The 25,415-nt window shown below is 39.1% G+C and overlaps 1 pseudogene; it reads right to left on the bottom strand.

Moving 5' to 3' along the window:
• Positions 1–8,381: 8,381 nt before the first annotated feature.
• Positions 8,382–9,668, bottom strand: LOC111582586 (nuclear factor 7, brain-like; annotated as a pseudogene).
• Between the last annotated feature and the right edge of the window lie 15,747 nt (positions 9,669–25,415).

Raw genomic sequence — 25,415 nt, 5'->3', positions numbered from 1 at the left:
AACGTTAGCCCCGCTAGCCGCCGGGCTGGCAGGGCTAACGCTAGCCCGGCGGGCTAACGTTAGCCCCGCTAGCCGCCGGGCTGGCAGGGCTAACGCTAGCCCGGCGGGCTAACGTTAGCCCCGCTAGCCGCCGGGCTAGCGTTAGCCCCGCTAGCCTCCTATCGAACTCATCATAAACTGCTCCCTCAGTCGGTCCTCCGTCCTCCTGCTCACCGTCTGGACTTATATGTCCTCAGCCTCGTTCTCCAAGCTTCCTGCTTGGAGCTGCTGAGTCTGTGTTTGGGTTTTTCTCTAGCAAAAAGAACCCACGCTGTCCACGCTGTCCATGCTCTGCCTCCTGCTCTGCCTCCTGCTCTGCTGAGAGACCATCGAGGAAAAACGTTCCTGCACCTCCTCAGTGTCACTTCCTGGGGTCAAAAGTACCCACGGACCCAGACACACTCACAACCAATCACACAACAGCATACAGCCAGAGTAAAACAAAGCAAGATTGCCTACAGTAATTTCCTAATTACCACCCGGCTGCACAGACAATTTCACGTTTTCCATGAAAACTCACACTTTTATCCATGTGCTAACATAGCTGCACAAGGGTTTTCTAATCATCAATGAGTCTTTCAACACCATTAGCTAACACAATGTAGCATTAGAACACAGGAGTGATGGTTGCTGGAAATGTTCCTCTGTACCCCTATGGAGATATTCCATTAACCCTCCTGTTGTCTTCATTTACGAGTACCAAAAGATACTGTTTCCTTGTCTGAAAAAAATCCCAAAATTCAGCAAAAAATTCTCCACATTTCTGAAAATTTGCAAAACCTTCAGGAAGAAAATTCCAATAATTCCTTAAAAGTTTTATTTAAAAAAAATCCCCCACATCTGGCAAGAAAATTCTTGTAAATATTTTCAAAAAATGAGTAAAAATCTTCCAAAAAATCCTAAAAATATCTAAAGTGATTCCATATATATCAGTAAAACTGTTTTTGTTAAGAACATTCACATAAAAACCAACCAAAATCCAGTGAAATTTGCTGGATTTTGGTTGATTTTTTTGTGTGAATGTTCTTAAGAAACATTTTTAACATTTCTTTTTTTCCACCAAAAAAATGTTCAAAGATTTCCCAAAAATGTTGAAAATGTGGACATCAGAAATTTCACTGTAAAAAAAATTTTTTTCCCACATTTTCAAACTTTAAAACGGGTCGATTTTGACCCACAGGACGACACGAGGGTTAAAAATCAGCCGTTTCCAGCTAGAATAGTCATTTACCACATTAACAATGTCTAGACTAGATTTTTGGTTGATTTAATGTTATTGTCATTGGAAAAGAAATATTTTCTTTCAAAAATAAGGACATTTCTAAGTGACCTCAAACTTTTGAACGGTGGTGTACGTCTGTTGTTTACTGTATTTGCAGTATAATAAAAACTTGTGGACATACTGTTGTCGTCGGAGCTCGTCATTCTCGCCATCGTTGGGTGGATTCGAATCATCAGGTCGTCACTGTAACCTTCAGGCTGCTGCTTTTTTGTGTTGCTGTTGTTGTGCGCCGTCACAGAAACAAATGAAACAGTTCATGAACTGCAGGCCTGACTGCCTGCTTACTTCAGGAAAAATGCTAGACCTTGGCATTTCCAAAGAAAATGTTAACACATTGTGATTCCTCTCATCCCTCAGCACCCTGTTTCCACGTCGTAACAGGCCGCCGCCCTGTCGGCTATTTTACACTTATGTTCTTTCTGCATAATTTGTCCAGTGAGTGTGAATACAGAACACCTTCCAGCCTTCCCATGCTGTAGCAGTCAGACAGAGGCTGATATATCTGCAGTGACAGGCCTTAAACAACAGGCGAGGAAGACAAGTGAGGTCGGCGTGAAATATGATTAAAGCACGGCCTTCCCCTCGCCTTTGATTTAAAGGAGCATGGCACAAACAACTCATCTCTTCCACCCACACACAGTCAGCCACTTCAGAATAGGAGCATGGAAAACCCAAAAAGAGCAAAAGAGGACAGGGAGGAAGAAGACGATGACGGGAAAGAGCCTCCTCAGCACTATGAGTGGAAGTTTGGGGCCAGATTTTATCTTCCTTTTGCCTCTAAAGTTGAGAGAAAATATCCTGACCCCTTCGACAGAGTCTTTTAAACTGTGAGTGAGCTTAACTTGTGAGTTTTCTGGCAGAATAAAAACTCCTCTGTGGGTCCAGTTAGCAGCTTTGACTGATCTCAGAAATTAAAATCTATTGGAAAATTTTTGCACTTTATCTGTTCGGCTCATGCAGCAAATTAAAGCAACTATTAAAAAAAAAATAATAATAATAATTCATTCCCTTCAGAAGTTTTTCCTTTCTATTCCTTTTCAACATCAAGTCTCTGGTCAATTTAATTTGAGTTTTTTTTTGGCAAGAATTTACAAGAAAAACCTCAAAGTGAAAAAATATTTCTGCAATGTAATGTCAGTTAATTAAAAGTGACTCATCTAATTCTAGTGAAAATGAGATTATATGAGTGTAGTGAATGTGTCTGAGTGATTTTACTATAAAGACTCCTGTATCTGGTCCAGTCTCTGGTGAATCAGTATTCCTGGATTGAACTACACCATTAGAACAAAAGCAAATTCCAAGCAACTCTGTTTAAAAATTAGGTATAAAGCAACATTTTGCTTTTTGTACATCAGACTAGATGGTATGTGTTGCACATCATCATTAACACACCAAAATACCCACTGTGAAGCATGGTGGTGGCAGCATCATGACGTGAAGCATGGTGGTGGCAGCATCATAATGTGAAGCACGGTGGTGGCAGCATCATGATGTTGATGCTTCAAATGTATATTTGACAAAATTACCACTTTCTGTCCAACTTCTTGTAGTTTTTAAATTTTTCTAGTTTTGGTGCACCAAAAGTATTACTTTCTGTCCAGGTACTGATAACTTTAAATACATATTTGACAAAAAATACCACTTTCAGTCCAAGTTCTTGTAGTTTCAAACATTTAGTCCACCTAAAATACTGCTTTGTCAAACTTCTTTTGGTTTTAAAGGTCTATTTCATCAGAAATGCTATTTTTGTCTCCGTTTATGTCTAATCTCCTCGTTGACGTGTGGCCTGCAGCTGTCTTCATTTCTAAATGTGATCCCTGCAGTGGGATCAAACTGGGAAATGTGCAGCACAGTCTGGGGATGTCTCTGCTGTGGACAAAGTGTGTTTTTCCTGCTGCTCCTGGAGGCTGGTTGGCAAAAGATGAAGCGATATGTGACGAGGAAGCCCCAAGCAATAAACAACTGCAAACTCTCCACGAATGTCTGTTTTCCTCTGGAGGGCTCCCATCATCTCACGTCAACACTTTGCACTACAAATATTGCCGTTTACAGTAATTTTGTGCGCCCGGACAGACTCGGTGAATATTTCACAGAGGTTCCTGCTTTCTGCTGAGAGTCAGCACAAACTCTTTCACACGAAGAGCTCGGCTGAAGGCTGCTGCTAACTGTGTCCTTCCCTTTCACCTGAACTGCCTCTTAATCTCGGTTTCACTTCATCTTCGGCCGAGGACGAGAGCGTTCCTCCAGGAGCTGCACAACAGGTCCCACAGACAAGTTCAGGAGGGAAACTTTAAATTAAATATTAAGCTGCATTAGCCGGCAGAGCTCACCTGCAGTATAAATTATGGAGGACTTTCACCCCGGATGTCTTCTTTGCTTTTTCCTGCTTACTCAGCAGGACTGGGGTTCAGCCCGGAGGCTCTTTGTTATTTATCGCTGTGAAGAATCACAGAAACAGCTGCAACTTTTACACTTTCAGTTGTTACAGCTCCAATGCAAAGTTTCAGGTGATGTGAAATACTACTTTCTGTCCAGGTTCCTATCATTTTAAAGAGTTATTCCAGCAAACATATGACTTTTTCTTCATGTTCTTATAGTTTTAAATGTATATTTGACAAAAAAAATATCACTTTCTGTCCAAGTTCTTATGGTTTTAAATGTTTATTCCACCTAAGACATCACTTTCTGTCGAAGTTGTTGTAGTTTTAAATATTTGTGTCACCAAAAAAAGTCCAAGTTCTTCTAGTTCTAGTCCACCAAAAGTATTACTTTCTGTTCAGGTACTTAGTTTTAAAGGTATAGTCCACCCAAAATACAGCTTTCTGTCCAAGTTCTCATAGTTTTAAAGATTTGTTCCATCAAAAATAAAGCTTTCTGTCCAAGTTTGTATCATTTTAAATGTTTATTCTACCTAAAATACTACTTTCTGTCGAAGTTCTTATGGTTTTAAAGATTTGTTCAACCAAAAATATCACTTTCCGTCCAAGTTGTTATAGTTCTAGTACACCAAAAGTGTTACTTTCTGTTCAGGTATTTGTAGTTTTAAAGGTATAGTCCACCCAAAATACTTCTTTCTGTCCAAGTTCCTATGGTTTTAAAGATTTGTTGTGTTCAAATTCTTGTAGTTTTAAATAATTGTTCAACCAAAAATGTCACTTTCTGTCCAAGTTCTTCTAGTTTTAAAGATTTGTTCCACCAAAAATAATAAGTTCTTATAGTTCTTACTTTCTGTTCAGGTACTTATATAAAATACTAGTTTCTCTCCTATTTGTTATAGTTTTAAATATTTGTTCAGCCAAAAATATCACTTTCTGTCCAAGTTCTTGTAGTTCTAGCTCACCAAAATTATTACTTTCTGTTCAGGTACTTGTAGTTTTAAAGGTATAGTCCACCCAAAATACTACTTTCTGTCCAAGTTTGTAGAATTTTAAAGATTTGTTCAACCAAAAACAACAAATTCTTATAATTTTAAATGTTTCTTCCACCTAAGATATGACTTTCGGTCAAAATTCTTGGAGTTTTAAAGATTTGTTACATCAAAAATAAAAAGTTGTTATAGTTCTAGTCCACCAAAAGTAATGCTTTCTGTTCAGGTACTGATAGACTTACATGTATATTTGACAAAAATACCACTTTTGGTCCAAGATTTTTCAATGTTAAAGGGATAGTGAAGCCAAATGCTACTTTCTGTCCAAGTTCTTGTAGTTCGAAAGACTTGTGCCACTAAAAATGCTGCTTTCTATCCATCCTCTTGTGGTTGTTTTGCACACCATTTTGGTGGTTTTACAGCAAACACTTTTTTTGTGGTTGTTTTGTGTAATATTTTTGAACTTTTTGCATCTTTTGGTGGACATTTGCATTTGATTTTGTCCACTTAGTGTCTCATTTTACTAGTTTAACACCTTTTGTTGGTGTTTTGTGTCACATTTTGGTGGTTTTCCATCTATTTGTGGTGTTTTGCATTGAATTTTAGTTAGTGCTTCATTTTATTGTTTTACATCTTTATGTTTTTTTTTTTGGATTTACCTTTAGATCTCTCTCTGCCTCCCCCCTGCCCCGGGGGGACGCTCGCCGTGGGCCGGTGGAGGCTGAGGATGATTGAGATGGATGCCCGGCTCTGCTGGATGGAGGACGGACACGTACATCGGCCCTGTTGGGTCCCTGCGGCGGCGGCAGCTTTGAGTCAGCGCTCTGACGGGCCTTTTGTCAAATCAGCCGCTGATTGATGATGTTTGACAAAAGCGTGAAAAGGTTTGAAGATGGCAGGCGGGATTGTTGTCCAACAGCAGACAGCTGCCACATGCTGCCAGCTCACACACATTACTTCATCTGCACACCATGCTTCCGTTAAACCCGGTGAGGTCAGCACAGACCTCCAGCCGCTGGGGTTTTCCTCTAAATACAGGAATGTCTCACTGGAGGATGTGTTTAAAAAAAAAAAAAAAAAAGAATAAGATGCAGTACCAGAGTTCAGTCCTGAAAAGCAGAAGAGATGTTAAAGCCTCATTCTGGTGTATTTCAGCCTTTTTTTTTCCAGTTTCCCATTAATGTTGTGCATCTGTAGGTGATGCCAGTGTTGCTAGAGAGAAGTTCTGTTAATAATAATAAATATCAGCTGTAACATCATCAGAGAGACATCCAGAAACCAACGATGGATTTTCACCCAGTAAACCAGAGTTCACATCCCAACATGGACGATGGATCATCAGTCTGGGACTAAAGCTTAGTTTTCTCTTTGGTTACGTTCAGTTTTCTCTCGTTTTCTGGTTCAATTTAAACATTAAACCTTTGTGGTTATTTCTAGGAAAGAGATGTAAACTAGGAAAATGTGATTCAAAACCACAAAGACAACTCTAATTAAATGGAGAAAAACCTCCACAAAAACACGTGGCAGCTACAGTATGTGGGGTCAAATTCAAATAGTGACTTCTCTATTGTTTTTTGCAGTGTGCACAATTACATTAAAGCTAAGTTGTACAAATAAATCAAGTAAAATAGAATGTAAATGCATGTATAAAGTGGCTTACACCTAAAAATCCTCCAGGAACCCCATCTGAAGCTATTAGAACTTCTCTGGATTGAGCTGTTAAAGGTTCTTCGAGGAACCAAAGAGTTCCTTGAGGCTCTCCTGATTCTAAGAGCACAGTCTAACTGAGAGGCGTGAATAACGGCATGAATAATGGCGTGAATAACGGCGTGAATAACGGCACACAGCAGGTATTTTATTAGCCAAACAAAGTGGGCTGCACCAGGTTCAGAGTGCTGGGCTTCCAGGCTCACTTACCCAGCTAACAAAGCAGGGAGGAGGCAGCACTGAGCAGCAGCTGGTCCCATTTCACTCCTGGCTGACTTTCAGATGCTACCGTTTGCTCCCTCATAATCGCTTTTTAATGATTTGTGTTGCCATGAGGCTGAGCTGAGGTCCGACACCTGCATCGAGCCCGTCTGGGGTGAGAATGAGGAACCACCGGGTCAGATAGCGTGACTGCACTGCTGAGAATGAACACTGAAGAGGCATGTACAGTATGTGGGTTTATACTTAAAACCTCTGGACAGACGTGAGCATTAGGGACATTAAAACAGCTGAATAAACACAAATGTACATTTAGACAAGTCAAAAAAGGACCGAACTGTGACGCAAAACAACCACAAAACAAGTAACAAAAAAAACAAAAGTGCAAAATGACCACAAAAGAAATGAAACTATCAAAATTGATGCTAAACAACCAAAACACATAGTTAACCAAAATATGACACAAAACGACCACACAAAGGTGTAAAATGAACCATGTGTGATTTAGCAACAAAGAAGACACCAAACAACCAAAAACTGACGCAAAACAACCATAAAAACACATAAAATGACCAAAATGTAGTGGAAAATTACCACAAAATGAAATAAAATTATGGAAATGATGCAATACAACCAAAACAAGTTGTTAAACAACCAAAATGTGACACAATTTTGACATTTGAATTGTACTGAAATTACCTGTTTTTACCTAGCATTTTTTATAAGGGGTTGAATCATTTTGCAACCCGCTTTTTGTAAAAATTAAAAAAAAAAAAAAAAACGTTGAAATTTTGGCTGGATTTAGAACTAAATCTTGATTTTTGCTTTGGTATTATATTTCAACAAACTGTTCACCTTTCATATGATTTAGTAATCGCCTGCAGTTGTAATGTTGCTCACTTTGCCAGAATGTCTAAAATGTCAGGGGGGTTGAATAATTTTGCATGAAGCTGTAAAAGGCATAAGACCGGACGTTTATGTCCTCTCTTCGTCTGCACTCAGGAGTTGAAACCAAGGTCACGCTGAGCTAAGCAGAAATAATCCTAGCCTAGCAGAATTACAAAACAGAAGGTGGTAAAACTTTGATATGATTACATCACATGATTGGGTCTGAAGACGATGGGTTGTGGCTTTTCAGAACGGAATAAGAGAGTTTAGAAGAAGTTTGAAGAGTTATTTACGACTTTGTGTTGTCAGTTGAAATGTCGAGATTTTGCTCATGTTTGTTCTTACAGCCTCTGGATTTAATAAACGTTATTCGCATCAGACTCTGACGACTGCGTGAAGACTCTTTCTTGAGAACTTTTTGATGTCTCCAACTTTTGATCCAGAATTGATTTTTGACTACGTTTGACAGAGTTGCCTGATCATCGCTGGTCTTTGTCAGGCAGACCGAGCGTTACATAAAACCTGAACGCAAACCCAGACGTCCACCTTAAAACCCAGACGTCCACCTTAAAACCCAGACGTCCACCTTAAACACTTCAATTAAACACTTCAACTTAAATTTTAACATGACTCACTTTTACTGTTTTGAAACGTCATAGAACTTAAAGTACAGTTTCTTGATTTGTTTATGACAAATTTACAAGATCTGAAAAAATTTCCCTGAATCTGAACATATTCATACAATCATGGAAAAGATATTGGTTATTTTTTGATTCTCACCTATTTTTACAGAGAAATGTAAAAAGCCAAATACACAATTCAGAAAAAATAACAACCAGAAAGAACAACAACAAAGAGACGTTCTGAATCTGTTGATCTCTAACTGATCTGTTCCACTGTCACTGAGATCTTCTCTGGTAAAATCTGAACTTTACCCTTCGTGTAAATGTACGGAAACATCCTCTGAGTGAAAGTGTGATTGAAGGTGTGTATGTGTGTTTTAGTATCAGGATCAGAGAAGGACAGCTTTCCTCTGTTACAGTCCAGATTCACTCTGATCCTCTGGAGCTTCTTCTGCACTGAGAGATCAGTGGAGGAAGTTAGTGGTGAACCTGCTGAGTATTTATCTTCAGAAAACAATAATCTCCATAATCCAGATTGTATGCATCCCTTCCTCTGGACAGACTCTTCTAACACACCCAGTTCCCAGTATTCACTGTCTCCAACCTCAACATTCCAGCTGTGAGTTCCTGAGTTGAAGCCTTCAGAGCTCAGAACACAGATGGAACCATCAAACCTCTCTGGATTATCAGGAAGTTGCTGTTCATCTCCATATCTCACACTGGTCAGATCTTCAGACAGGATGAGTTCTGGATGTGGTGTTTGGGTCCAGAATGAGAGGAGTGTAGGAGACCATGTCCTTCATGTTGTTCCAGATGTTGAAGCTCAGGTTGCCCAGATGTTTGGCCTGGTCTATCAGAGCTCCTGAGAGCAGTTGTGGATCCTCCAGCAGGAGGCAGCGCTGGACTCTTTCCACTGCAGTCTTGTAGTTTAGCAGGAATGAGACGTCTTCAGCTCTCAGCTGCTCCTCTGTGGCTCTGACTGTGTCTGAAAGATCTGCTATCTCTCTGCTCAGAGCCTCCATCTTCTCCTTCATCATCCCAGTCTTCTGCTCCTCTTCCTCCCTCAGTGCAGCCATCCTGGTCTCCTCTTCCTTTCTCAGAAACTGGTGAAGCTTCTCAAACTGCTCCTTAATCTGCCTCTCTGTGTGTCGGGCCTGGACCTTAATGTGTTCTGCTGTTTGATCAAACTTCACTTGAACTTGTTCAGAAACCTTCAGCTTCTTCTTTAAGGGCTTCAGAGTTTCCTGAAGTTCCTTCCTGTGTTTTTGTGAAGCTTCATCGAGAGACTGAAGATCTCTGAGCTCTCTGCTGCCTGAAGGACTCACACAGATTCTTTAATGCCAGGTTACGAGGTGGATCATCTCTTGAAGATCTTCTGTTACAGACTGAACAGTCGTGTGTTGGTTTCTGTCTCCACCAGGTCTTCAGACAGTCTCTACAGAAGCTGTGGCTACATGACAGAAGAACAGGATCTGTGAAGACGTCCTGACAGACCGGACAGCAGAGATCCTCCTCTGATCTGGAAGCCATTTATTGCGTGAGTGAAGCTGAAAACACAGCAGACACAGATCATAAACGACATAAACAACAGAGTTCTGATAGTTCAGCGTCTTGAGAAGGATTTCCTGCTTGAACAGAGTCTGTGGATCCACATCTGTCAGCTGCTGGATTTAATGTTATGTTTGTTGGTGTTGATTGTCTCCCAGTAATAAATGAAGTTAATGAAGTTGTTTTCCCTCGTTTTTTGATTTTATTTATTTATGTTTTTTACATTTTAATGAGATTGTTTTGTATCACAATTTAGTTGTTTTGCTTTTTGTAGTCGGTATGCATAATTTTAGTAATTTTACAACTTTTTGTGGTTGTTTTGCACCGTATTTTGGTTATTTTATATCTTTTTTTGGCATTTTATGTTACTTTTGGTCATGTCACATCATCTCCTGGCCAATTTTCCTTCACATTTTGGTTGTTTTACATCTTAATGAGGTTGTTTTGTATTACAATTTAGTTGTACTTTTTCCTCATAGCTCTGCATCATATTTTAGTCATTTTACAACTTTTTGTGGTTGTTTTGTACCACATTTTTAATCTTTTTGGGCCTTTTATGCAACACTTTGGTGATTTAACATCATCTTGTAGCCATTTTCCATCACATTTTGGTTGTTTTGCTATTTTTGTGGTAATTCTCACACTGACATGAGCTCATAGTCACATTTTAAGTATAATCAGAGTGGTAATGAATAGCGTGGCCAATGCTCAGACAGATGCCAGGAGGAAAATCCATCTTACAGTATAAATGCTGGGATCATTTCCTGCGTTTCACTCAGATTCTCCTCCTGGATCCGTTTTGTGGTCTTTAAATTAACACCTGAGAACTTAGAGAGAGTGAAAATGAAACGTGTGAACATGAAGGGAGGCCTGGTGAGTGTTTGTTTAGCATGCAGACATACACCTCTCCCTGTGGCAAACCAAACAGAGCTAATTGTTTTTTATTCCAAATATTATCCAAGCAGAGACTCCGATGTGTTTACATACCGACACTCTGCCTGCAGTGTTCCTGACACTGATACTCACTCAGTATTCAGCCGGTGTTTACAAGAAGAACAGACACACACAAAAGTTATTACCTTTCCTCAAAAGTCATGTTTGGAAAATGTGAGCAGGTGTGACTCTTTCTGAGTTTCCTTTCAGAAAAGATTTAAGGTTCTCAGAAAGAGAAATTACAATAAATCTACCACCATACTGCAAACAAAGAGACACAACATGACCACAAGGATACACAAAATGACCACTAGGAGACACAAAAGGAACACAAAGAGATGCAAAGATTTCCAAACAGAAACAAAACAACCACAGAAATACGACAACCACAAAGAGATAAAAAAAAATACCAAAAAGAGACAAAAACAAGCACATAGACAAAAACACCAAAAAGAGACAAAACAATTACAAAAATGAGAAACTTTTTCCAGAAGGAAATGCAAAACGACCACAAATTGCTAAAAAAAAATGAGCACAAAGAAACACAAAATGAACAAAATTAACTCAAAACAACAAAAAAAGGCAAAACAGGCAAAAGCAATAAGAATTTGATTGCAAAGAAATGCAAAAAGACCACAAACTGACTCAAAATGACTACAAAGAGACACAAAATGACCAAAAAATAGTCACAAAGAGACACAAACGGCCAAAAGGAGATAAAATTCAACCTCAAAGAGACACAAAATGACTACTGAGACACAAATGACCACAAAGAGATGCAAAGGTTACCAAAAAGAGACAAAACAAGCATAAGGACACAAAAAGACCACAAATAGACACAAAACAACCACAAACAGAAATACAGCAACCACAAAGAGATTAAAAAAAAAATCAGAGACAAAAACAAGCACATAGACAAAAACACCAAAAAGAGACACAAAATGACAAAAATGATAAACTTTTTCCACAAAGAGATGAAAAACGACCACAAGGAGACTTAAAATGACTAGAAAGAAACACAAAACGACCACAAAAAGACACAAAACTGGTTCAAAACATAAATTATTTTTTTTAAGGCAATAATTCTGATGATTCACAATTAGATCAACGATGAAAAAAACCATTTAATAAACGTTTCAGATAAACGACCAAATCCAGCTATGAGACGTTACGATAAAGACAAATCAACGCTGTGATGAAGTGGATTTTAAACCCGCTTTTACAAACTGCTGCACAAAAAGCAAAACGGAAACAACTGAAAATAATAAAAACAATCAATCAGCTGCTTGGACCAGGAGACTTTCACCTCCACCACAAACTGTCAGCTCCGACTCTACTGGACTTTATGAAGCCGCCTACTGGTGGCACAAAAGTTAAAATCCAAGCAGATGGTCCAAACACATCACATGAAATCTCTGATTTAACTGCGTTTTGTAATGAAATGGGAAAAACACAGCTAAAGTAAATAGAGTCCTGTTGGATTTGAAGCTTTCATCTACATCTGTTTGTCTTCAGCGTCCTTGTCTTTGTGCACGACATTGGACGCAATAATCCTGCATTGTCATTCACGGTCATTGTCCGCTTCTCGCAGTGGAAGCCGGTATAAATTGATTTGTTGAACCAATCCCAGCTGAACATAATTGACTATCAGACGCCGGAAAAGTCCGAATGAGCAGCAGCCGTCTGTCTGTCCGTCACAGCACGAGATAAGGACGGAAAACAAACCCTCTCTGCAGTTTACAACTTCAATTATTTGATCTTATCGGTCATCTCGTAAAGGCCCACACCACTTTGGTGCTTCTATTTTATCATCTGCAGGGTTGTTACTGGTGGTGTGATTATACAGTCGCAAAAACACTGGTGAGTGGAACTCTTAACATGTTCTGATGGACCAGGAAAATAGACAAAATAACCACAAAAAACACCACAGAGAAACGCAAAAAGACAACAAAGAGACACCACACAAGCCCCAAGAAAGTAAAATGGACAGAGCGATACACAAAACGACCAGAAAAAGATGCAAAATGACTCAAACACTACACAGCGAGATTTAAAACCACTACAAAGAGATGCAAGTTGACCACAAAGAAAATAAATTGGTGTAAGATATGCCAATTTCTGCAGATTTCAGACAAACAGGCACATGTAACCTTTAAGTGAAGCAGAGAAACAGATGAGACTACTATTAATACCAATCACAGAGATGAAAAGTGACTTAAATGGGATGCAAAATGACTACACAGAGGTATAAAATAACCACAATGAGATGGAAAATAGCTAAAAACGATGCAAAATGACTTTAGAAGGATGCAAAATGAAGATATGCTCCAAGGGAGATGTAAAAAAAAAAAGAGACCAGAAAAACATACAAAATGGGATGCAAAATGTTCACAAAAAGGCAGAAAAAGACTACAAAGAGATGCAAAATGACCAAAACGGGAGGCAAAATGATCACAGGCAGGCACCAAATTATTAAAACTGGATGCAGAATAATGATAAATAAATGCAGAATCACTCCAGAAAGGTGCTAAATAACCACGAGATGCAAAAATTGTCATAAAGACACACAAAGTTAGTTAAATAGGATGACAAATGACTACACAGAGGCATGTGATAAATACAAAGAGATGCAAAATGAGCACAAAGATAAGCAAAGCGTCCAGTGTTCCTCTTCCTCATTACTGCCTCCACAGCTCTGCAGCAGCGTCATTGATTTCCTGTTTTAAAAAACTCCCGCCGTTTCGGTCGTCCCCCTGAAGTCACGACGACCACAGCAGAACGCTCCACTCTCCGGCCTCCTGTATTTAAACGAGAGCCTCTTCATTCGGGGCACGCAGCTCCGTGTGGATAATTTGCTCGTAACTTTGGAGAAATTGATTCCACGGTGTGTAATGAGGTTCCAACACCGAGTGCAAGACGCCGAGCATCGAGTCGAAGCTTTGGCCGCTCCAGGCTCCTGTGTGATAAAAACCCTTCACATCTAAACACACAGAGCTTTTTTAAAAAATTATTATTCTGAGCAAACATTTGAGGTGATGACAGTTTCACACTGAGAGCCAGAACAATGAGGTTCTGTTTGAAAGTTTGGCCTTCATCGCATCGCCGTGGAGGCTCCGTTTATTACACTGTACATCATAATTTAAGCCGTTTGATCCAGACTCAGCACCACGATCAAACGTTTCCCACAGACAGGACTCAAACTGCAAAAACACTCCTGCAAAGCTAAAATGTCTATTTTGATAATATTAGTAGCGCTAAGTCTATCCTGCCATTGAAGTGGGGACAGGGACCAGATTTCCATTTTTGGAAGCAATCGTGTGATGATGTCACCATGTGGCATCACAGATGGTGAATTGTGTGATGTCAACATTGTGAAGTGTGACATCAAATAATCATGTGAAAATGCATGTACATAGTTTTAGTGAAATAACACGTATTTGTGACAAAAGGAACGATGTCTTTGATATGACAAAAAATAAAAATGTTTTTAAGAATGTTCTTAAAGAAACATTTTTTAAAAACATTTTGTGTGTCTTATTGGTCAGAGTTCTTAAAGACAACATTCATTTCAGTGCTGCCAGTCAGGTTTCGGGTTCAGAGGGTTGATCTGTGAGACATTATCACGTCTGAAAACTGGTGTTTTTCTTCAGTACGCTGTAAACGGAGCTCCTGTTGCTCCGTCCTCAGATATCCGGTGCCTTCAGTCAGACATTGTTCTGGGGCTGCTGATAATTTAAGCAGAAATTAGGTGGCGCTGCTGTCCTCCAGCGCTCTGTCAAACGCCGCTCAAGGTTGATGGGTCACGGTATTTACTACGCAGCCTCCCGAGGCGTGAAACTAGCATTTTGAGAGCGACATCAAACTGTGCCGCTGACATTCAGAAAACACAGCCTGCAGCTCGGAGAAGGACGTCTGCTGCACCGCTTCTTCCTCTTGTACGCGAGCGGCGGCGGCTCTCAGCGCTTGGAGGCTTTACAAGAAGCAGCCACTTCATGAGGCCAAGCAGCCGGGAGGAGACAGCTGTTTGTCTTATCAGTTATTAGAACCACTGAGCACATAATGGAGTGTGCAGTTCAAAGCCTTTCAGCAGCGGTTGACACGTATCACCCTCCTCCTGTCATTTCCCATTCAGGCCGCAGCTTGTAGGAAAAGGATGAAATACAGTCGGAAGCACCGGCTGCTAAATATTTGTCCTGTCTGCAGCTGTTAGTGTTTCGTGTTGCTGATGAGGAACTCTGAGGTGTTACCTCGTAGCCGCAGTAGACAAGCAGCTTAAATTAGCCTCATTTTGTTGAATAATTCTGTATTTGCAGGTGTTCTGTAGTTTCAGGAACCCAGACATCAGCAGCTGATCCTTTAACCCTCGTGTCGTCCTGCGGGTCAAAACTGACCCGTTTAAAAGTTTGAATAATGTGGAAAAATATATATATTTTCACAGTGAAACTTCTGATGTCCACATTTTCAACATGTTTGGGAAATCTTTGAACATTTTTTGGTGGAAAAAAAGAAATGTTAAAATGTTTTTCAAGAGCATTCACAAAAAAAACAAAATCCAGTGAATTTGATTTTGGTTGATTTTTATGTGAATGTTCTTAAAGAAAATGTTAGAAGTTTTACTGATATATATGGAATCACTTTAGATATTTTTAGGGTTTTTTGGAAGATTTTAACTCATTTTTTGAAAATATTTACAAGAATTTTCTTTCCAAATTTGGGGGATTTTATTTATTTATTTTTTTTAAATAAAACTTTTAAGGGAAGCTTTAAAGGAATCATTGGAATTTTCGTCGTGAAGGTTTTGCAAATTTTTAGAAATTTGAAGTCAACACTTGAACTCTGTCTCTTTGTGGTGATTTTGTTTCTCTTTTTGGAAATTTTGTGTTTTTTGGGGAATATTTAGAATGTCTCTGGTTGTTTTGTGTCTCTTGGTTGTCATTTTGGGTCATTTTCTTGTAATTTTTATTTTTTTGTGGTCATTTTGTGTCTCTTTGTGGTCTGTTGCATTTTTTGTGGTTGTTTTGCATCACTTTGTGGGCGTGTTATGTCTGGTTTTGGTCATTTTGTGTGCTTGTGGTTGTTTTGCATCTGTTTCTGATTGTTTTGTGTCTTTTTGTTGTTAATTTGTTCTCTTTGTGATCATTTTTGTCTCTTTGTGGGCACTTTGTTTCTCTTTGTGGCCGTTTTGTAAGTTTTTGGTGATTTTGTGTTGTTTTGTGTCTCTTTGTGGTAACTGAGCGTGTCTTTGGGTCATTTTGTGTCTATTTGTGGACATTTTGTGTCTCTGGTAATTTTGGGGTATTTTTGAAAATTTAGCGTCTCATTGTTGTCATTTTGTGCCTGTTTGAGATTGTTTTGTGTGTCTTTTTCACCATCTTGTGTCTTCTGGGAGGGTAATTTTGTGTGTCTTTGCAGTTGCTGTGTTTCGCCTTGTGGCCATTTTGTGTCTCTTACTGGTCTTTTGCATTTTTAGTGGTTATTTTGCATCTCTGTGTTGTTTTCTGTGTGTTTTTTTGGTCGATTTGTTCACTATGTGATCATTGTCTCTTTGTGGTCACGTTGTTTCTCTTTCTGGCTGTTTTGTGGGGCTATTTTGCTCATTTTTTGTCTCGGGGTTGTTTTGTGTTACTTTGTGGACATTTTGTGTGTCTTTGTGATCAATTTGTGGCTCTGTGTGGTCATTTTTCAGGTCTGTGTGGTCATTTTTTGTCTTTTTATGATGGTTTCATGTCTTTTTGTGGTCAGTTTGTGACTCATTTTGCATCTCTTGATGGCCGAGTGGAAATTATTGTAAAAATGTGCTGATTTAAGATGGAATAACCTGTCAATTGGCCAGATTTGAACAGAAAGAGACTTTTTAATATCACAAATTACAAGCAGCTGTTCTGCCTTTTCTAACATTTTATTTTTCATTATAAAGATTTTCTTTTATCTTCTTTTCTGGGTAAAAATATCAAAGCAGGGCTTGAGGACAGAGTGCCCATCCTCTTTATGATCCTGTAGTGAGAGATTGGGCCGGTGGTTTAGACAACAAACACACTTTGGTTCCGGTTTTCAGTTAAATATCAAATCCTCAGTCTGTGCTTCAGGTCACTGCAAACTTTGTGAACAATAAACCGAGACGATGACGCTTCAATAACCACAGCAGCAGAAACCACACTGCAGGCTGGGATGTTCTGGCAGAAAACATTTTTATCTCTGAATAACGTGTTTTTCTGCTGACTGGACGTACCAAAGACAGGCTGGAGGGTAGAGTCCCTACTCCTCCTCAGATATAAAAGCCAGGCGCTGAGGCCTCCTATGTCACCTGCTGCTGCTGAACACTTTCCAATGCAAACACTGAGCCTCTACCTGCCAGCGCCGCCTCATTTCTCCCCAGCAGAATGGAAGAGGAACACAAACACTCGGCTCCAGCGGGGCTTTTCTGGCCCATTTTTCATGCACACTCCTCACTTGTTGTTGTTTAAGACAGCGTGGCTTCCTGAGGAATTAGCATTGTCAAGCTTGGCTGCCGCCGGCGAGCAGTCGAGGTGCATCACGCTGCTGACAAATAGTTATTAAAGGCAGGAATGGCCCGCAGATCGCTCAAAACCTCACAGTTTTTCCTTCAGCTGTGGAGAGGATTTAAATTTAAAGAGCTGGGTTTGGAAGATATTTTTATTTCTTCAAGGTCCAGATGTCCTTCAGATTTATCCGTCCATCAGCAGCCTCCCTCCTGCTCGCCTCGCAGTAATGGGACAGTCTCTGTGGATCAATGACGGAGGGAGGAGGCAGCTAGAAACAGAAGAGGTTTTTCAGGAAAGACTGGATCTCAACTGCAGCCCAAGGACAGCCAGCAGGAGATTAAAGAGACCTGAGAGGTGAGGAAGGAGGAAGATGATGGAAAGGACGCACAGAAAAGTCTGTTCAGGAGGATTTGTGACTATTGTGAATACGTTTGTTTTAATGCTTAAAAAAGACTTTATTGAAAATAGAGGTGACCTACAATACCGTTCAAAAGTTAGGGGTCACTTAGAAATGTCCTTATTTTTGAAAGAAAAACAGTTTTTTTCATTGAAGGTAACATTAAATTTATCAGAAATCCAGTGTAGACATTGTTAATGTGGTAAATGACTATTGTAGCTGGAAACAGCTGATTTTTAATGGAATATCTCCATAGAGGTACAGAGGAACATTTCCAGCAACCATCACTCCTGTGTTCTAATGCTACATTGTGTTAGCTAATGGTGTTGAAAGGCTCATTGATGATTAGAAAACCCTTGTGCACTTATGTTAACACATGGATAAAAGTATGAGTTTTCATGGAAAACATGAAATTATCTGGATGACCCCAAACTTTTGAACCAAAGTGTATAATATTCATGCAACTGAAATGAATCCAGCTGTAATTTCAATCAGAATACCTACAGTTCTACAATTTCAATTAACAGACGCTTTTATCCATCTGAGAGTAGATACAACACAAGCAAGGATCTAGTCAGGAGGAAACAATCTATATAAGTGCCATGAAACAAGTTCTAGTGTGAATAACTGCATGAACATGGTTCTAAAATGAGCTGTGAACAGCAGAACTTTCTCAGCTTTGGACCTATGAGCTGCATCTATGTCTTCATCATGGCTCCACATGGAAAAGAACTGCCAGAGTAATTTTAAAAATCTGCTTGTGAGACTTAAGATGGAAAATGATCCGGGAAGATCAAGTAAACATGAGTGAACCACAGTGTCAGCAGTAATCAGGAGGTCTAGAAGGAGTCATAGTTCCACTAAAAATAAATGTTGGGATTCTTTAGTCAAATTAGAAGATAAAGGTCTTCAGCTCAGATGGAGTCCAGCATGTTTGGCGTGAACCTGACCAGGACGACCAGAGTGACTGCATCGTCCTCACAGTGAAGCAAAAATTGCTTAATTGTACTAAAGGACCATCAGAAAGTTGATGATTGTTTTCCGTTTATACAGTTTCTGGCTGATAAATCATGTCATTTTATTTATTTAGTTTTTTAAGAAACCATGTCTTTCAAACCCAGAATTTCAGGAAGTTGAGGTTCTTGCATCATGAGACACCAGTTAGAGCACTAATGGTTTACGGTTAGGTTGTTTTTGTGTGATCATTTTGTGTTTATTTGTGATCCTTCTGTGTCATTTAGTGGTCGTTTGAATTTTTTGTGATTGTTTTGCATCACATTACAGTTATTTTGTGCCTGGTTTTTGCCATTTTGTGTCCTTGTGGTTATTTTGCATCTCTGTCTGATAGTTTTGTGTCTTTTTGTGGTCAGTTTGTTCTCTTTGTGGTCATTTTTGTCTCTTTGCGGGCACTTTGTTTCTCTTCCTGGCTGTTTTGTGTTTTTTTTTTGTGCTCTTATATTGTTTTGTGTCTCTTTGTGGTAATTGTGTGTGTCTTTGGGCCATTTTGTTTCTCTTTGTGGACATTTTGTATATCTTTCTGATCATTTTGGGTTTTTTGTGGTCATTTTGTGTTTCTTTGTGATTCTTTTTTGTCTCTGTGGGAAATCTGCATCTCTTTGTGATTATTTTGTATGTCTGCGGTAATTTTGTGTCTCTTATTGGCCATTTTGTGTTTTTGGGGAAGTAATTTTGTGTCTCTTTGTGGTAATTTTGTGGCTCTGTGGTTATTTTGTGTCTCTTACTGGTCTTTTGCATTTTCTGTGGTCATTTTTGTCTCTTTTTGGCTGTTTCGTGGGGTTGTTTTGGTCATTTTGTGTCTCTTGTGGTTTTCTCTCTATTTGTGGACATTGTGTGTGTCTTTGTGATCACTTTGTGAGTCTTTGTGGTCACTAGTCATGTCTGTGTGGTCGTTTTTGTCTCTTTGTGATTGTTTTGTGTCTCATTTTGCATCTCTTGATGGTCGAGTGGAAATTATTGTAAAAATCTTCTGATTTGAGATGGAATGACCTGTAAAATCACACATTACAACCAGCTGTTCTGCCTTTTCTAAGAGTATATTTATCATTATAAATATTTTCTTTATATTTCTTTTATCTTCTGTTCTGCCAGGTAGAAATATCAAAGAAGGGCTTGAGGGCAACCCTCATTTTTGCATCGTCATGCACCAGTTATTCCAGTGAATATCGACATCCTGATTTCATCTCATGTTGTGTTTTTATGTTGTGATGATAAACTTAGAATGTTCTGCTGTCTACAGGATCTGGTACAAATAAACAATTTTTAAGATCAGTCAAGTCACACATGACACATTCAAGGACCGCCGGAAAGTCGAAAACCCAACAATTCTTTCAGTTTTTACATTTTCTGGCTGATAAATGGTGTCATTATGGTGATTTTTGACAAGTTTGCAGGCTTTTTAAACCTGTCAGCTCTGGGATAAATCAGGAAAATCTCACAGAGGATGGAGCGGAGGATACAGAGAGGAGGAAAACTCTGTGGACGGGGAGAAAGAGAGACTTTTACTATCCTGTGTTGACCTGACACAAAATCACTTTCATGCTCAGGATGGATGTTCAGGTCGATGGTCTGTGGAGCCTCACAGCAGCTCCTGAACAACAACCCTCAGTAATAAGCACCACAGGGAGACACACACAATACACACATATACACACTGAACACACACATACACAGCAATCACACACATTTGCACCCTGACGTTGACCAACCCCCGGCTCCCAGAGACAGATAGTTATCAGGTCCTCCTCCTATCGATTCATCTTCCAGAGGTATTTAGAGGGAGAGAGGAAATACAGTGATTGTCCACAGGGCAGCAGGACTATTTATCTCCTTTAACCGACCCACGGTTCCTTTTAACCACCTCAGCTCCGGCAGGCAGGCCGACTCGTCCCAGCCGTTGGGGGGGTGACAGCCGAGTCCCGGCGGAGCTTCAGGGAGGAGGATAATGACCCGTCAGCTAAGAGAAACTGAAACTGGAGCTCCAGGGGTTGAACCTGTGGAGGAGAGAAAAATACAGGCTGCCAGTAAAGCTACAACTCACAACTGCTTTCATTATCCATTATTTTCAGAGGTGATCAGTTCGCTGTTTGGTCTATAAAACATCAGAAACTGGTGAAAGATGTGTTACCAAGAAGGTCTTGTTTCACCCAAAGTGACTCAAAATTTGTCCAAAATTAGTTTTAAACTTGTCCTAAACTGTTTGATAATGACTTAAAAATGTGTACAAATTACTATTTGTCCAAAGTGAATAGAAAGCTGTCCCAAATGTTATAAACCTGTCCAAAATGACTTGACATTTGCCCAAACTGACTCATAATTTCTCCAAAATGAGCTAGAAATTATCCTGAATGATATAAGCCTGTCCAAAATAACTAAATTCTTTTCAAAGTAACTTGAAATGTATCCAAAATCACTCCAAATTTGAGTTAAAAACTTCTGTTTTAAATGGTCCTGCGTGATGTAAACCTGTCCAAAATGACCAAAAGTTTCCCAAACTGATTTGGAATTTGCCATAGTGTAGAAAAAATAAAAAATGGTCGTCAATGATAAGAAACTATCTGAAATGACTAAATGTGAAATTTTTCCAAAATTTGTTTGTTTTTGTTGTTCCTTTTGTGGCAATTTTGTGCATTTTTGGTATTTTAATCACTTTTTGGTTTCATTTTTGTTATTCTGTGTATATTTTTGTCTTTTCTGTCACTTTTTGGATGTCTTGGATCTGTTCTTGGTTGTTTTGTGTCTAATTAAGTTGTTTCTGTTACCTCTGGGTGCCTTTGGATGGTTTTGTATGTACTTTGTATTGTTTTTTTTTTGTTTTGTTTTTTGGGTGGTTTTCTGTAATTTCTGTTAGTTTCTTGTCAGTTTTTGGCTGCTTTTTCTGTTGTGTGCATGCTTTTGGTTCTTTTTGGATGTTTTGGGTCTGTTCTTTGTTGTTTTCTGGCCATTGTTGGTTGTTTTGTGTCTTTTTTGGTTGTTTTGTGTCTGTTTTTGGTAGCTTTGTGTCTAATTTGGCTGTTTTTGCCACCGTTTGGCAGTCAGTTTTTATTTGCCTGTCTCTTTGAATGTTTTGTCTGTGTTTTCATTTGTTGGTGTTGGTGAAACGACCCTGTAGGCTAGCATTATTCACTTTTCTTGGATGTGATTGATAAATTTTAATCAACTTGCATTAACACTGACTAGTATTTTCATTTTTCTCATGCAGATGAACTGTTATTGTCTCTTTTCCTGCAGCTCTTGTCACAGGAAGCATCTTGGTATGGATGCGTCGTCCTGAAGTCCAGCTGACGGAGTTTGGATTCAGCTGCAGGAGTCGGCCAACGGGCAGCGAATGAGAAAAAGGCTCCGCTGCTCTTTTTCTGCAGCGAATGGATGGGCTGCTTTGGAGGCGATCCAAGAAACAGATACGACGTCTGCAGAACCAGACAGAAACTTATCTGCACCGTCAGACCTTTCTCTGCCTCACAACACACAAACACAAAGACACACTGCTGCACAGGCAGCAAACGCACAAACATCACTTTCAGTAATCTTCTTGGATGATCGCGGCTGATTAGCTTAATCAAACTCTCCTCTAATGTTGTGTGTCTGTTGTGTATTAAAAGCAGGCCACTGTTGCTGACTCAGAGATCAATAGATCAGGCTGTGGGAAGAAACGAGACCTTTTAAAAGAATGTGAAGATGGACTCTCCCTCACAGGTAACCGGCTCAGACAGATGGTATCTTCCTGCTTTAAAGTTTTGTCAGTGATGGGAAACAGGAAGAAGAAAAAAATAAAAGGAGAGAGCTGCTTAACCGTTAAAAAAGTTCACCAGACTGAAGTGCGTTCAGCTTAGTTCACACATAATTAATAGCCCCTAAATGCAGCTCTGGATTTAACAATTAAAGCTCAGAAACTTCTAATTAAACAAAGTAACTGGAGGTGTTTTTCAAAAATGCCTCAACTCATCCCAGTGTGAATTAAATACTGGACTCCAAATCTGTCTAAAAATGGTCCTAATTGATATAAACCCATCCAAACTGACTAAAAGTTTTTCAAAATAATAGAATAGAATTGAATAGATAAGCTTTATTGTCTGCTGCTAATGGTTACAGAAATTCTCCTTTGACAAGGCTTCAACAATAAAAAATACTTATCAAAACACATTTAAGACAAAAGCTCACAAAGTACAGACGTCTAAAGGAAATCCGTACTGATAACTATGACTTGAAATTTGTCCAAAATTAGTAAAAAAATTTAATTTTTGGACAATTTGTCCAAAATAGCCCAAACAAATTACTCAAAATGTCGACAAAATGCGCTAAAAACTGTTTTTATTGTCACTTCTGGCTGTTTTGTGTAAATTTTTGTTTGTTATTCCGCCAAGGAACATGTGTTGTGTAACGATCCACATACATTTGTCTGTTTGTCCGTCCGTCTGCGTGTCAGCAACATTACTCAAAAACGGACCGATGGATTTGGATGAAATTTTCAGGGAAGGTCAGAAATGATACAAGGACCAAGTGATTAGATTTTGGCAGTGAATCAGCTGATAGTCTGGATCCACAGCTTTGTTAAATATTTCTGTATCATTGTGAGATAGTAGCATGGTGCCACTGTAACCATGACAACAAGTGAACACTATGGCAGCTGCCTGCTGATCTGGACTTATCGGAACTTATTCATTGGAAATGATACAAGGAACAACTGATTAAATTGTGGGGGTGTTTCTGAGTCTCATCAATTCCTGCCGCCTGCTACATATTTAGGTCAGATGATTCGGTATCCGTACGTAACGTACACATGCATAACACACACCTGTGCTCAGCGCAGTGTCATTTTGTTTGTGGGTACATCTATATTTAATGACCACATTCTATTTTGCCGTGATTTCAGATCATCAGTTACTAATAAACAAATGCTGCATTTCCAACAATGCCTTATGGGGGAATGGACAGCCTTGGCGGAGTACTGCACTCTCTGACTGCTTTTCGTGTTTAATTTTGTTGTCACTTTCTTTCTGTTTTGTCTGTTTTGTCATTTTCTGGCTGCATTGTTCCTATTTATGAATGTTTGTTGTCACTTTTATCTGTTTTGTCTGTGTTTTTTGTCTTTTTTTGTCTGTTTTTGGTTATTTCTGTCACTTGTTGGCTGCGTTGTGTCTGTTTTTGGTTGTTTTGTGTCTGATTTAGTTGTTTCTGTATTATATTATATAATATTTTGTCCCTTGTTGGACTGTTTTGTCTGTTCTTGGATATTTTAAGCACTTTTTTGGCTGTTTTGTGCCTATTTGTGTTGTTTTTTTTTTCACTTGTTGGCTGTTTCGTGTCTGTATACATACCCTGCTTACTTCTCTATGCAAGTTGTCCAGTCTTACTAGGTTGGACCAAATAACAATTCACACTTAACACAAGTCTGTACCAAAGTGACATAAAATGATTAAACCGGTTCCTCAGAATCCCAGATGTTTCTAGTTTCATTCAGTCAGAAAAGATTTGAGAAGCTTGGTCATATAAAGTGACTGCAGTCAGGATGGATGCTTCGCCCGTTAGTTTCTCGTATATTCTCTGTGTTTACCGTCCGTCCAGCAGGAGAAACTTCTTTATATTGCAAGCACTATATTAACAGCTGCATCTCCAGAAACATTCTGCTGACTTACATTTCTGTCTCAGTGGGGAGCAAGGCCGCTGATAAAATGAGCTTTTAAACAAAGAGACGGCGACGTCGTAAATTATCTTCAGCAGAACTGAAGCAAAATCAATTATACGCTGCGTAACAACAAAAAAAAACTCAGCAGGAAATACGAGGTAGAGATAATAAAGGAAAGCTTTACTGCAGATTCTCCTCCAGGCAGCTGCTGAAGAGAAAATATAATCTTTTTCTAGACAAACGTCGGGATGAGTTGGATTTAATGCAATAGTTTATATCAGCAGTTAGAGAGACACAACTGTGGCTGCACAGACATGACAAAAAGCAACAACAGAGATGCAAAATGACCTCAAAAGGACAGAAAATTACCACAAAGAGACACAACATTAATAAAAAGAGAGACGAAAAGACCCAAAAGTGGATCCATAATGAGTTTAACCAGTAAAGAACAGCTGAATTTGTTTTAATTGAGGACACAACACCAACAGATTTGATGCTCCAGCAGGTGGCAGCAAGAAAAGAGAGAAGAAGAAGAAGAAGTTTGAGCAGAAGATTAAGAAGAAAAAGAAGAAGAAGAAGAAGTTGTGAAAGAAGAAGTTGAAGATTAAGAGTTTGGATAAAAGAAGAAGAATTTGGGAAACAAGAAGAAAAAGTATGAGAAGAAGAAGTTGTTGGAGAAAAAGAAGAAGTTAAAGAAGAAGAAGTTGGAAAAGTTGAAGTAGAACAAGAATTTGGGAAAGAAGATGAAGAAGTTGAAGAACAAGTTGGAGAAAAAGAAGAAGTTGGAGAAGAAGTTGGAGTAGAAGAAGAAAAGTTGTAAAACATGAAGAAGAAGACAAAGAAGAAGAAGAATTTGGGAAAGAAGTTGAAGAGGAAGAAGTTGAGGAAGAAGAAGGAGAAGAAGAAGTTGGAAAAGTTGAAGATGAAGAATTTCAAGGAGAATGAGAACTTGGGGAAGTTAAAGAAGAAGAAGATGGAATAGTTGAAGAAGCTGGAGCAGAAGAAGAAAAGTTGTAGAACATGAAGAAGTTGAAGAAATTGAAGAAGAAGAAGTTGAAAAAGTTGAAGAAGCAGAAGAAGTTGGGGAAGTTATGGAAGAAGAAGTTGGAGGAGAAAAATAAGAAGTTGGAGAAGAAGAAGAATGTATGCACTAATATCCAGGTATTTGATACCTTTTTAAAGGTAAATCTGGAGTATTTTCTCTGTAAACATCCCGTACTTTAAAGATAAATACCAGCTGATTTTTATTTTGGGAATCATGAGGAC

This window comes from Amphiprion ocellaris, chromosome 5, assembly GCF_022539595.1.
Source record: "Amphiprion ocellaris isolate individual 3 ecotype Okinawa chromosome 5, ASM2253959v1, whole genome shotgun sequence".
In the NCBI taxonomy this organism is placed as follows: domain Eukaryota; kingdom Metazoa; phylum Chordata; class Actinopteri; family Pomacentridae; genus Amphiprion; species Amphiprion ocellaris.
The sequence above is the reverse complement of the archived record's forward strand: the minus strand, read 5'-3'. Positions and strand labels throughout refer to the sequence as shown.